Below are 12,899 nucleotides of genomic sequence, written 5' to 3'. Positions count from 1 at the left end.
CATGTAGGTAAATTGCCCTGCATTAGCTACCATGAGCGACCCATGATTAAACCTAGTATTGCTTTGTCTCTTCTCTATGTAAGTAAAGCATTGTTTCATCCAATGCTTGACTGCATTGGGTCTTCCTTGGGAAGTCTGGTACCAGATACAATGTGTACAAGCATTTGGAATCCTCTCTTGGGATTGGTGACTGGGACATGATGTTCTGTTGGACAAGCGCAAACAAAAGGCATCCTAACAATCAGAATATTTAGTTGGGTTAAACACTCCTATTGCAGCTTACCGCTGCTAATTCCCCCTTCCTCTTCTAATAAAATTCTTGCCTGGCTGCTTTTTAAAATATCTGACTAGATGGATAAGAATTTAGTGATCCTTTACTATGTATCAAGTACTTTTCCAACCACTGTACGTGTATTGAATCATTCAGTCCTCAAAATAACCTAATAAAAGTTAATGCTACTATTATCCCCCTTTTACAGTTTAGGAAGCTGCGAGCTTTCCCAAAGTTGCATTGATTGCCAGTAGGTGTGGAGTCAGGATTTGAACGTAGGCTCTCTGTTTCCAAAGGCTGAGGTTTTAACCACAACGCTATTCTATGAAATGCTTGCTTTTGTTGATTCACTATATTGTGGATATACTCTCACAACAGTATTACCAATTGCTTCAGTGCATTCAGTCATTTGGATAGTATGCTGTATTTAATTTACACCCCCCTTTTGTGCATTTATTTTTTTTTCTATTTTTTTCTTTCAATTAGTGACCTGCCATGTATATCATTATATATTATTTTAGAAAGTCTCTGTAATTATTTCTTTTCTTTTTAAATTTTTTTTAATGTTTATTCATTTTTGAAAGAGACAGAGCACAAGCAGGGGTGGGGCAGAGAAAGAAGGGGACACAGAATCTGAAGCAGGCTCCAGGCTCTGAGCTGTCAGTACAGAGCCCAACGCAGGGCTCCAATTCACAAACCGCGAGATCACGACCTGAGCGAAGTCGGACGCTCAACCGACTGAGCCACCCAAGCGCCCCTCTGTAATTACTTCTTTAGAAACATTTTTAGAAGCAGGAAATCTTGAACTAATGGCCAGTATATTTTAAGTTGAAAATCACAAAGTTGGACTCCAAAAAATATTTATCAATTTATATTTCTACCAGGAGTATATCTTCTTTGATATTTTAGCACAAAGTTTGGGAAGCATTGCCATTTAAACTAGAAATACCTTTAATTGGTTTTTCATATGGATTTTTCTGTTCCTAATTACTTTATTTCTCAAGGTGATTTTTCTTTCCCCCCCTCTCTTGTATAGTACCTATGAGAATTGTATATTTTTAACATATATTTGAGGTTTTGTTCTGTTTTTTGAAAGAGACAAAGCGCGTGTGTGGCAGGGGAGGGGCAGAGAGAGAATCTTAAGCAGGCTCCACGCTCAGTGCAGAGCTCAGTGGTGGGCTCAATTCCTGGACTGTGAGATCATGACTGAGCTGAAATCAAGAGTCAGACCCTCAACCAACTGAGCTACCCGGGTGCCCCCATATAATTTAAATTTCAAAGGATTATTCTGTGAACTTGCCGTGTATTTAAGTTTTTTTTTTTTTTCCTGAGACCATGAGACCTCACTAAGATTTTCACTTGATAGGGACATTACTTAGATATTGTGGTTGAAAATGCTATTAGAAAGTAAAAAAAATATTTTGGGGCTGGAATCACTTAACTTGGCAACTTACTTAGATCTCATTTACTAGTTTCCTGTTTTCTTACTTTTCGTAAGTTTAGATATCATAGTGACATTTAAACTCATGTTCATAAAGAAAAGCAACTGAACAAGTCCAAATAGTTTATATTATTATTAAGAATAATAGCATGGTTTAAGTTAAGGGATTTTTTTTTTTTTTACTGACATTTCATCCTGTTTTCACAGATACATTGCCACGTAAGGACTTATCTTTCATACCGGTGGTGAAGTTGGCTCAGTTAACAGTTTTAAAAACTAATACCTGTGATCACAGAATTGATTCTTACCTAAACTAACAAATTTCCCCAAACTGTTTATGGATTACTAAGACAATATTTTCTTCTTTATTTTCAGCTGTTAGAAAGCAAGCTTTAGGGTGAAGTAGAACCAGCGTAAATGAAGGTAACTACAAAGTTAATATTGATTATGCCTTTTTCCCTACCTGTCTTTCAGATTGTTTTCTTTGCATGTCTCATATCTCTTGTCCCTGCTTATGCAAGGCACTCTCTCTTGCTCTAGGCTTCTCACTGTTTTGAGACATAAAAGGGAACATCAAAGCCTTTTATCGTGTGAATTTCAGATCTAAGTGTACACTGATAATATTGAAGGACTCAATGTCACACCAGGCTTGTGAGTTTAGTTCAGCAGTGCCCTTCATTTGTACTGATCGTAACATTTCATCCCTGCCTGAATCTCAGATGATAACTACTGATGAGAGACTTTGGATTCATCGTTGGAGTCAGAAAATCCCAGATAGTGTCTTTTCTTGGGATATTTTATTCTACTTTTTGAAAACATTCTGAACAAACATACTTTTCTGGAAATATGATGCCTAGGAATGTAGATCATACTGGGAAAAATCAAAATGAATAGTACAAAGCTCTAGTCACATTGTGATTTTGTGCTATTAGATTGTATATAAGGTTATTTACTTCTTAAGGTGAAGAAGTAAGCTAGTCAAAAAATAGCTCTCTGTGTCTCAAATTGATGAACTTTAGGGGCACCTGGGTGGCTCAGTTGGTTATGCATCCGACTTCGGCTCAGGTCATGATCTCACAGCTTGTGAGTTCAAGCCCCACATGGGGCTCTGTGCTGACAGCTCAAAATCTGGAGCCTGCTTTGGATTCTGTGCCTCTCTTTGCCTCTCCCCCACTCGTGCTCTGTCTCTTTCTCCGTCTGTCTCTCAAAAATAAACATTAAAGGGGCGCCTGGGTGGCGCAGTCGGTTAAGCGTCCGACTTCAGCCAGGTCACGATCTCGCGGTCCGTGAGTTCGAGCCCCGCGTCAGGCTCTGGGCTGATGGCTCGGAGCCTGGAGCCTGTTTCCGATTCTGTGTCTCCCTCTCTCTCTGCCCCTCCCCCGTTCATGCTCTGTCTCTCTCTGTCCCAAAAATAAATAAAAAACGTTGAAAAAAAAATTAAAAAAAAAAAAAAACATTAAAAAAAATTGATGAACTTTAAAGTTTGATATGCTCTAGTCAAATATCTTGCTTCAGAAGGTGTTGTTTATATTCCAGTCATTTTTACTATTATTCGTATTGTATATATTTCATGTTTTTAGAAATGAAAGTGTTATTGGTTATATTCTTATAACACTTATAAATACTGATGCAAAACTAGCCAAGGTGTGATATCTTTACAAATTAAGTTCTAAATTAAAAAAGCGAAAGGTCTGTGTTTTTGAACTTTCCCAAGGGAGTATTCTTAGGTAATTTATTCATTTACTGTTCCTTGTAAAGACTGAAAGTTTTGTCTGTTTATAATTTGTGGTTTCTGTTGTCATATCTGCAGGATTAGGGAAGTTGCCCCAAATCTTCCCTTACTTCTGACATTAACTGTAAGTTTGGGGCTACCCAAGAACATCTGCAGAGTTGATAATTTGCTAGAAAGATTCACAGGACTTGCTGAAAACTGTTAGACTCATGCTTAGAGTTTATCACAGCGAAAAGAAACCTACTAAATGCAGTCAAGGAAAGAGACACATGGGACAGAGTACAAGAGAGCTCACAACGAGGCTCTGCTGGTTGTCCTCTCCCAACAGAGTCATGGCAGCATTAGCTCCACCTAGGATGATCAGTAGCATTAGGCACAGAGCATTGTCAGCTGTGTGTATGTTGTGACGTGTTCCTCTGGAACATTGAGCCTTGGTGTCTAGGGTTTTTTAATGGGGCTTGGTTATGTAGACATGGTTGACTAACCTCAATCTTCAGCTCCTCTGGAGGTTGAGCTGATACCATATTACCCAAAGCCTGCACCGCAAGTCACAAGGCTGGACTATTGGTAGTTGCTGGGGTTCAGATAAACAAGGACACTCTTATCAGTGAGGACATGCCAGTGGCTTAGAGCTTGCTTCCCAGGAGTCAAGGGCAGAGGCAAGACCACTCATTGGGCAAGGTTAAATTTTTTTTACTACACACTCATCAAATTTAACAGCTATCTTTTCAAACATTTGAATGGAAAGTGAAGGATGCTTCCCATATATTAGGGGTAGGAATAGTGTGTGTCATTTCAGGAAGGTGACAGGGGTATGGTTTGTGTGTAGGTTACGATGAGTCAGCTCCTGTTTGGACCTGTAGGTAGTTTTGAGGCCACCAACAGAAGCATTTATCCTTTGGCCAATACTAGGGTGGTTGCCATCAAGTGTCAAGAGCCTACAGCATGCCTACATTATTCATAAGACAATAAAAGAAACCTTTCTGAAAGCATATTAGAGTAAATTAATTCTATGGATAAGGCAGCATATTTGCTTAAGAATTAAGAAAAAAGTAATATCAGTTTTATATTCCACTTAAGCACATTTCCATTTGTTTGAGAAAACACCTCCATTATTTAGCTATGAATCAACTTTTTGAGTGGACAGTGAAGGATCAGATAGACAAATGTGTTCCTAAAGTTTTTATGGGTAGAATTCTACAACAGAGACCTGTTTGTTCTTCACAGTTTTTTCTGGTTCTGCGAATATTTTATGTCATCTCTCTCAGAGCTTATCTCTCCTATTAGATGAGAAGACATACACCACGCCGTGTCCTGCAGTCTTAGCCATCTTGATTCAGCACAGCTCCATCCTTCCAGTTGCTCAGGCCAAAAACCTTTAGTTACTATTGCTGCATAACAAATCACTATAGCCTTACTGAATTAAAACAAGACCCACAATTCTATAGATCAGAAATCTGGGCATGGTACGTATGGACTGTCTCCTCAGGGTCTCACGAGGCCAACAAACTCAAGCTACATTTTCATCCACAGAATGGAGTTTTCTCCCAAGCTCATTCAGGTGGTTGACAGAATTTGGTTACTTGTGGTTATAGAACTGAAGCCATTTTCTTGTTGGATATTTGCCATAGTTTACTCACTCTGAGCTCTTAGAGGCCTTTCTCAGGTCCTAACCATGTGGTGCTCTTACAAGATGGCAGTTTACTTCTTCTGCCTGGTATTTTCTAGTCTGTTAAGATGGACTTTTTATATAATGTCACATAATTACTATAGTGACTATCCAGTTATCTTTGTCATTTAATGTAACCTAATCAAATGAATAATTGTCCATCATATTCATGGTTCCTGTCCACACTCAAGATGTGGAGATTATTCAGGGTTTATATACCAGGAGATGGGAATCTGAGAGTCAGAATTCTCACTTTCTCATCTTTGTATTGTATTATTTAATTAAATAATCACATGTTGCTGGAAGACCAACTTTGAAAGAAAAAAATTTAGGAAGTAAAAATAAGCCAGAGACTTGAAGCATCCAAAATTTGTAGAGGAAAGAAAATTTTAAAGTTCAGTGTATCCAAAAAGTTAGGAAAGGAGAAAACAGGAAACGAATAAATTGCATGGTTAAAAAACAAAATAAGATGGTAGAAATAAATTCATATCTATCAATAACACCACAGTGTTCATTATCAAACCTGCTATGAATAGGAAGAGATTCTTTCACTGGATAATAGAATGCAATCCAGGGGCACCTGGGTGGCTCAGTAGGTTGAGCATTTGATTTTGGTTCAGGTCATCATCTCAAGGTTCATGAGTTCAAGCCTCGCATTGGGCTCGCTGCTGTCAGCACGGAGCCTGCTTCAGATCCTCTGTCCACAACCCCCACCCCCCACCCCCCCACCCTTCCCCTGCTCACGCTCTCTCTCTCAAAAATAAATAAAACATTAAAAAAAATGCAATCCAATTACATGCAGTTTAAAAAGTTCCCCTGAAACGTAGTGATAGGGAAAGGTTTATCCACCAATTAATTGAGCTAATGTTTATGCAAGATGGTTTCTAAAGACTTTCAGCAAATCCAAGTCTCTTCCCTCATGAAATTCACATTATAGTGGGGGGTGTTGATAATAAACAAATACACCATATAATATGTTAGGGAGTGATCAGTACTACAAAGCATAGAGCAGAATAAAGGGATATAGTGTAGTTTGGTGGGTAGGAGGGCCCTCACCTTTCAGATGGGCTGTTCAGGGATACCTGTGTGAGATAATGGGATCTCAGTGGCTTGAGAGAATGAACCATGTGGGTATCTGAAAGCAGAGTGAACATAGAGACCTTGAGATGGGATTGTGCTTTGTTGTTTGAGTAGCAGCAGGTTGGTAATGTGGCAGAAGCAGAAAAGGCAAAGGAGGAGGTGCTGGAGGGAGAGAATGGCAGGGGGCAGATCATGTAGGCTTTAAATGAAAAAGAAATGGCTGGAGAAATTTATTGAGCACTTATTTTGTACCATATTTAGTACTTAGTTGTAGAAATACTCATTGTAGACAACACGTACGGTCTTGTTTTCTTGAATCTTTTGCTGAATCTTCTGTGAAATATCATAGTCATAAAACCATAACAGTACCTTGCCCTCTTTGAAAATGGTGGGTTTGCTCAAGCTCACCCAGGGCCATGAAAACTACTAAATTCTTTATTTCTTTCCCTCCATCTTCTTTCAAAACTATGATCTTTTGTTTCCTGTTTCAAGAGTTACAATTAATTAATCAGTTTATTTTCTTGTGTTGAGAACTTTCAGGACTTTTTCTTTTGGCAACTTTCAGGTGTACACCACAATGTTATTAAGTATAGTCATCATGCTGTGACTTACATCCCCTTGATGTATTTATTTTATAATAGGAAATTTGTGCCTCTTGACCCTTTTCACCCATTTTGCCTATCCCCAACTGTCCTGCCTCTTAGGAACCACCATTCTGTTCTTTTTATCTGGGAGGTGTGTTTTGTTTGTTTGTTTCTTAGATCCCATATAGAAATGAAATCATACGATATTTGTCTTTCTCTGATTTATTTCACTTAGCACAATTCTCTCAAGGTTCATCCATATTGCAAATGGCAAGGATGCATTCTTTTTTGTGGCTCAGTAGTATTCCATTGTTTATATATACCACATCTTCTTTATTCATTCATCAATCAGTGGACACTGAGGTTGTTTCCATATCTTGGCTATTGTAAATAATGCAGCAATGAGCATAGGGGTAATTACAGTTCTAATTAAAGTTTTTGTTCAGATAAATATCTAGTAGTAGAATTGGTAGGTCTTATGGTATTTCTATTTTTAATTTTTTGAGGAACTTCCAAACTGTTTTCCATGGTGGCTGCACCAATTTACATTCCTTCAAACCGTGAATGAGGTTCCTTCTTTTCCACAACCTTGCCAACACTTTTTTGATAATAGTTATTCTAACATGTTTAAGGTGATATCCATTGTGGGTTTGATGTACATTTTCTTGATGATTAGCAATATTGACAGTTTTTCATGTGTCTGTTAGCCATTTGTCTTCTTTGGAAAATGTCTATTGAAATCCTTTGCCCTGTTTTAAATTGGATTGTTTGGGTTTTTTTCCTTTTGAGTTTATGAGTTTTTATATTTATTTTTTACCTTTTAACTTTATTTTTTAATTTTTAAAAAATATTTCTAATATTTACTTATTTTTGAGAGAGAGAGAGAGAGAGGGAGTGAGCAAGTGGAGGAAGGGCAGAGAGAAAGGGAGACACAGAATCTGATGCAGGGCTCGAACTCATGAACCATGAGATCATGACCTGAGTTGAAGTTGGACACTTAGCTGACTGAGCCACCCAAGTGCCCCCCCTTTTAACTTTATTTTTAAATTCAAGTAAAACATACAGTGTTATATTAGTTTATTTTGGATTATTAATCCCTTGGATTAATCCCTTACCAGATACATGATTTCCAAATATTTTTTCCCACTCAGCAGAGTGCCTTTTCATTTGTTAATGGTTTCCTTTCCTGTTTGTGCAGAAGCTTTTTATTTTGATGTCATTTCTTTTGTTTATTTTTGCTTTTGTTGCCTTTGTTTTTGGAGTCGGATCCAAAAAATCATTGCCAAGACTGATGTCAAGGAGCTTACTATCTATGTTTTCTTCTAGGAGTTTTATGGTTTCACATCTTACATTCAAGTCTTTAATCCATTTTGAGTTAATATTTGTATGTGATGCAAGATAGTAGTCTAATTTCATTCTTTTGCATGTGGCTGTCAAATTTTCCACTACCATTGATTGAAGAGACTGTCTCCCCCCCCCCCCATTGTATTTAGACAGAGCGAAAGAGAGAGGGAGAGAGAGAGCGCCCCTGAGTGGGGGAGAGGGGCAGGAGGAGATGGAGAGAATCTTTTTTTTTTTTTTTTTTTTTTTTTTTAAATTTTTTTTTCAACATTTTTTATTTATTTTTGGGACAGAGAGAGACAGAGCATGAACGGGGGAGGGGCAGAGAGAGAGGGAGACACAGAATCGGAAACAGGCTCCAGGCTCCGAGCCATCAGCCCAGAGCCTGATGCGGGGCTCGAACTCACGGACCGCAAGATCGTGACCTGGCTGAAGTCGGACACTTAACCGACTGCGCCACCCAGGCGCCCCGAAGATGGAGAGAATCTTAAGCAGGCTTCATGCTCAGCACAGAGCCCAACGTGGGGCTTGATCTCATGACTGTGAGATCATGACCTGAGCCAAAATCAAGAGTCAGATACTCAACTGACTGAGCCACCCAACTTCTTGGTATGTTGCATTTCCATTTTTTGTTTGTCTCAAGATATTTTTTGATCCCATCATTGATCAATTGGTTGTCTGGTAGCATGGTGTTTAATTTTGACATATTTGTGATTTTTCCAGTTTTTTTACTGAAGTACATATACAGTGCTATATTAGTTTCAGGTGTACAAAATAATGATTCAACAATTCCATTACTCAGCGCTCAGCATGGTAACTCTTCTCTCAGTCTTCTTTATGTAATTCAGCATCCCCCTTCCTACGCCTGCCCTCTAGCAACTACCAGCTTGTTCTCTGTATTTAAAAATCTGTTTTTTGGGTTTGTTTCTTTTTTATTTCTTCATTTTTTTTTTTTGTTTCTTAAATTCCATATATGAGTGAAATCATATGGTATTTGTCTTTGTGTGACTGACTTATCTCACTTAGCATTATACCCTCTAGGTGCATCCATGTTTGCAAATGGCAAGATATTCTTTTTTATGGTTGACTAATATTCTATTGCATATATACACCCCTCATCTTCTCTATTCATTCATCTATGGATGGCCCCTTAGGTTGTTTACACATCTTGGCTATTGTAAATAATACTGAAATAAACATAGGGGTGTATATGTCTTTTTGAATTAGTGTTTTCATATTTTTTGGGTATAAATATCCAGTAGGGAAATTACTGGGTCATATGGTAATTCTATTTTTGATTTTTGGAGGAAACTTTATACTGTTTTCCACAGTGATTGTACCAATTTGCATTCCCACCAACAGTGCATGAGGGTTCATTTTTATCCACATTCTTGCCAACACTTGTTATTTTTTTATATTTTGGTTGTAGCCACTCTGACAGTGGAACATGATATTTCATTGTGGCTTCTTCTTATAGTTGATTTCTAGTTTCATATCATTGTGGTTGGGAAAGATGGTTGATGTGATTTCAGTCTTCATAAATGCATTGAGACTTATATTGTGGCCTAACATCTGACCTATCCTGGGGAATTTTCCATAGGCACTTGAGAAGAATATGTATTCTGCTTTTGGATGGAATATTCTCTATATATCTACTAAGTCCATACGGTTTAATGTATCCTTTAAGACCAGTGTTTTCTTGTTGATTTTCTGTCTGGATGATCTATCCATTGATGTAAGCAGGCATTATAGTCTTCTCTTATTATTGTATTACTGTCAATTTCTCGCCTTTGTTCTGTTCATATTTGCTTTATGTATTTAGGTACTCTTATGTTGGGTGCATAAATATTTACAAATTTTGTATTATTTTATTGGATTAACCCCTTTGTAATTATGCAATACCCTTCCTTGTCTTTTATTACAGTCTTGGTTTTAAAGTGTGTTTTGTCTAAGTGTAGCTGCTTCAGTTTTCTTTTGGTTTCCATTTGCATGGAACATCTTTTTCTGTCCCTTCACTTACAGTCTGTGTGACCTCTGTTTGATACTTTCATATGTTTTCTCTTTGTTGAGCTTCTCACCGTGTTCATTCTTCTCCTAAGTTTGGTGAGCATTTTTATAATCATTACTTTGAACTCTTTTTTAGATAAATTATCTGTTTCATGAAGTTTTTTACCCTGAGTTTTTAATCTTACTCTTTCATTTGGAACATCTTCCTCTGTTTCCTCATTTTGCATGACTCTCTGTGTTTGTTTCTATGTTTTAAGTGGGACACCCACCTCTCCCAGTCTTGGAGGAGTGGTTTTGTGTAGGAGATAAAGCTTGTTGTTCAACATTTTTGGTTGTTTCTTGAACTTTTGTGGTGGTCTAAGCAGTCTGATTTATTTTTGATCTGTCCTGGGTGTTGCGAGTCAGCGGAGACCTGTCTGTGTTTCAAAGGGAGGGTCTTAACACCTAGTTTCAGGCTGATCGGAAACCATACCCTCAGGTTGCAGCTTTTAAAATATGCCAAAATATGTAGTCCTGTTGGACTGCAATCGTAAACCCTGTTGGCCTCCCCTCCACGTTATCTGGAGGTGTTTCTAGGTGACAGTTGCAAAAATCAGGGCTCCAGAGGAGTGTATAAGCTCCTTTCTGGGAGGCACCAGCAAGCTGTAGTGAGGCCAAGGGAAAGCACAAAGATGATGTACCTGGGCCTACCTACATTCCCTGAGAGAACCTCCATAGGTTCTAGATTTGTGGCAAACCTGAAGCCTGCTTCTCAGGATAAAACTCCAGGACATGTGAGTAGGCCTTTTTCCCAGGAAGGCTGGGGTGTGTTCAGTCTGCTATCTGTGTCGTGTCCTGGAGGTGGGAGCCTGCCAAGAACTCTCTGATTGTTACAGTCCTCTGGGACGTTGGAACAAAAACCACCTAATCACAAGAGCCAGGTGATTTAGGAGAGGCCCTTTTGTGGTTTGTGCACACCTGTAGGCTTCTGTGAGGTAGGTGGGGAGTGCAGGAACTGTTTGGCTTTAGCAGATCATCGGGAGAGTGAATGAATTGTGTGCACCTGCTGGCGCTAATGTACAGAAAGTGCAGAAATTATGCCAGCCAGCACCTCCATTCTCAGGGGTCCTGACAGGCTCTTGCCCCTCTGGCAGACACTTTAAGGATCTCCTTCACAAATAGGCTAGGGATCTTTCAAACGGCTGCTTTGTGCTGTGCCCCAAGGCAATTGAGTCTGCATGTAAGCACCTAAGAGAGGTATATTATTTCCCTACAGTATTTTGGGCTTCCTAGATGTAAGCCCCATTGTTTTTCAAAGTCAGATGTTTTGGGGTCTCATCACCCTGATTCAGATCTCAAGGGTTGAGGTGACAGGTTGGTGGCCAAATCCCTTGTTCCTCAGGAAGAGGCTCCCACATTTGGAGATCCCTTCTGACGATGGGTCCCTGCACGGGCTGGTGGGGGGGAGATGGGATTCTCTCAAGACTGCATCTCTGCCTTTGCTACCCATCCCACCATGGCCCTTTTGTCCTTTGTTGTTAGAAAGCTGCTCCATATGTAGCTGTCAGTTTGGTATGTCCATGGGAGGAGATAAATTTAGGATCTTCCTAAACTTGCCAACTTGGACCATCCCCTCAAGAATTAAATTTGGAATATTTCATGGCTGGGCAATTTTTGGTCTGTCTTTTGTGATGAATCACTGACCATTCAACAATACAACAACTTCTGGCTATTTTGTGTTCCCCAGCAGCAAGTTTGCCAAACAGCACTTTGCATGACAAACCACATTTTATCTATGTGCATCTGAGCTTTCTAAATAATCTTTGCAAAGCATCTATTTATACCGCAAAGTTTGCAAATGTTTGTTTCAATTGTTGAGGGGAAAAGTATTGGTTTGGAGGGCAGTAGAATTGGTCATTTTCGCTACCCATTTTGCATGTGTTTCACTCCATTAAGTCTAGGCTTGTGACATTTAGAAAAGGATTTATTTGTCACAATTCAACTGCAAATAGGACATTCCCTTGTGAGTGTTTTTGAAAATGTATGGCAACCCCTCCAGTGCTTCATTTGGCTGTGTAGAGATTGCCAAAACCCATTGCTTTCAGATTTTTGCTGAATGCATTCAGCAGGACACGTTCTCTTTATTACTGAGCATTTAAAACTCATGAGAAAAAATGGAAGGTCCTGGAGTGGAGGTTCTATGCAGGTGTGGGGAGGAGGCCCTAGATAGAAGCAAGATTCTTCTCCCAATTTGGGGTCAAAACAAGTGACAACTAATAAGACAGAAAACATATTTATGCTTGGTATCCTATGTTTGATCTATTTTATTAGATATATTGAGTCATGTTTGTAAGTAGGCAGAGAAAAATCAAGCTCTGTGTGTGTGTGTGTGTGTGTGTGTGTGTGTGTGTGTGTGTTTACTTAGAGATAGCTTTTGTAATGGGGGATTTTCCTCATTCTTCCCATTAGTAACTGGGAGAGGAGACTGCTTCTTCTCTGATTCTGAAGTTATTTTTTGTTTTGTTTGTTTGTTTTTCCTGTAGAGTTCAATTAGGTTAATTTTGCCCTTCCCTCATTCTATCCTGATGAGCAAATTAGATTAAGTGTAATTAGTAACTAGGTTAATTGTGTATGTTCTTTTCAACTCATCTTCTTGGGAGGGAGGAAGCCCTGATCTGGCAAATGTTCTCCTCTGCTCTCTCTTCCCACCAGACTATGCCTACCCTATATGGTAGGGCCCCATGTGTGTCTGATGATGGAATTCAGTGAATTTGTCTTCCAACCCTGCTGTTTCC

General features: G+C 39.0%; 1 long non-coding RNA gene across 3 annotated transcripts in view; it reads left to right on the top strand.

Annotated features, from left to right (window-relative positions):
- Window positions 1–2,065: 2,065 nt before the first annotated feature.
- The window catches only part of LOC132691648 (uncharacterized), a 168,356-nt gene continuing 157,522 nt past the window's right edge, over window positions 2,066–12,899 (top strand). For all 3 annotated transcript variants that reach the window (XR_009615921.3, XR_009615923.3, XR_009615922.2), the window contains exon 1: window positions 2,066–2,135. This is a non-coding gene — a long non-coding RNA (uncharacterized LOC132691648). The remainder of the gene's footprint in view (window positions 2,136–12,899) is intronic.

The sequence above is a fragment of the Panthera onca genome, chromosome B1 (assembly GCF_046562875.1).
Source record: "Panthera onca isolate mPanOnc1 chromosome B1, mPanOnc1 haplotype 2, whole genome shotgun sequence".
Classification (NCBI taxonomy): domain Eukaryota; kingdom Metazoa; phylum Chordata; class Mammalia; order Carnivora; family Felidae; genus Panthera; species Panthera onca.
This window is presented reverse-complemented; position numbering and strand designations above follow the sequence as displayed.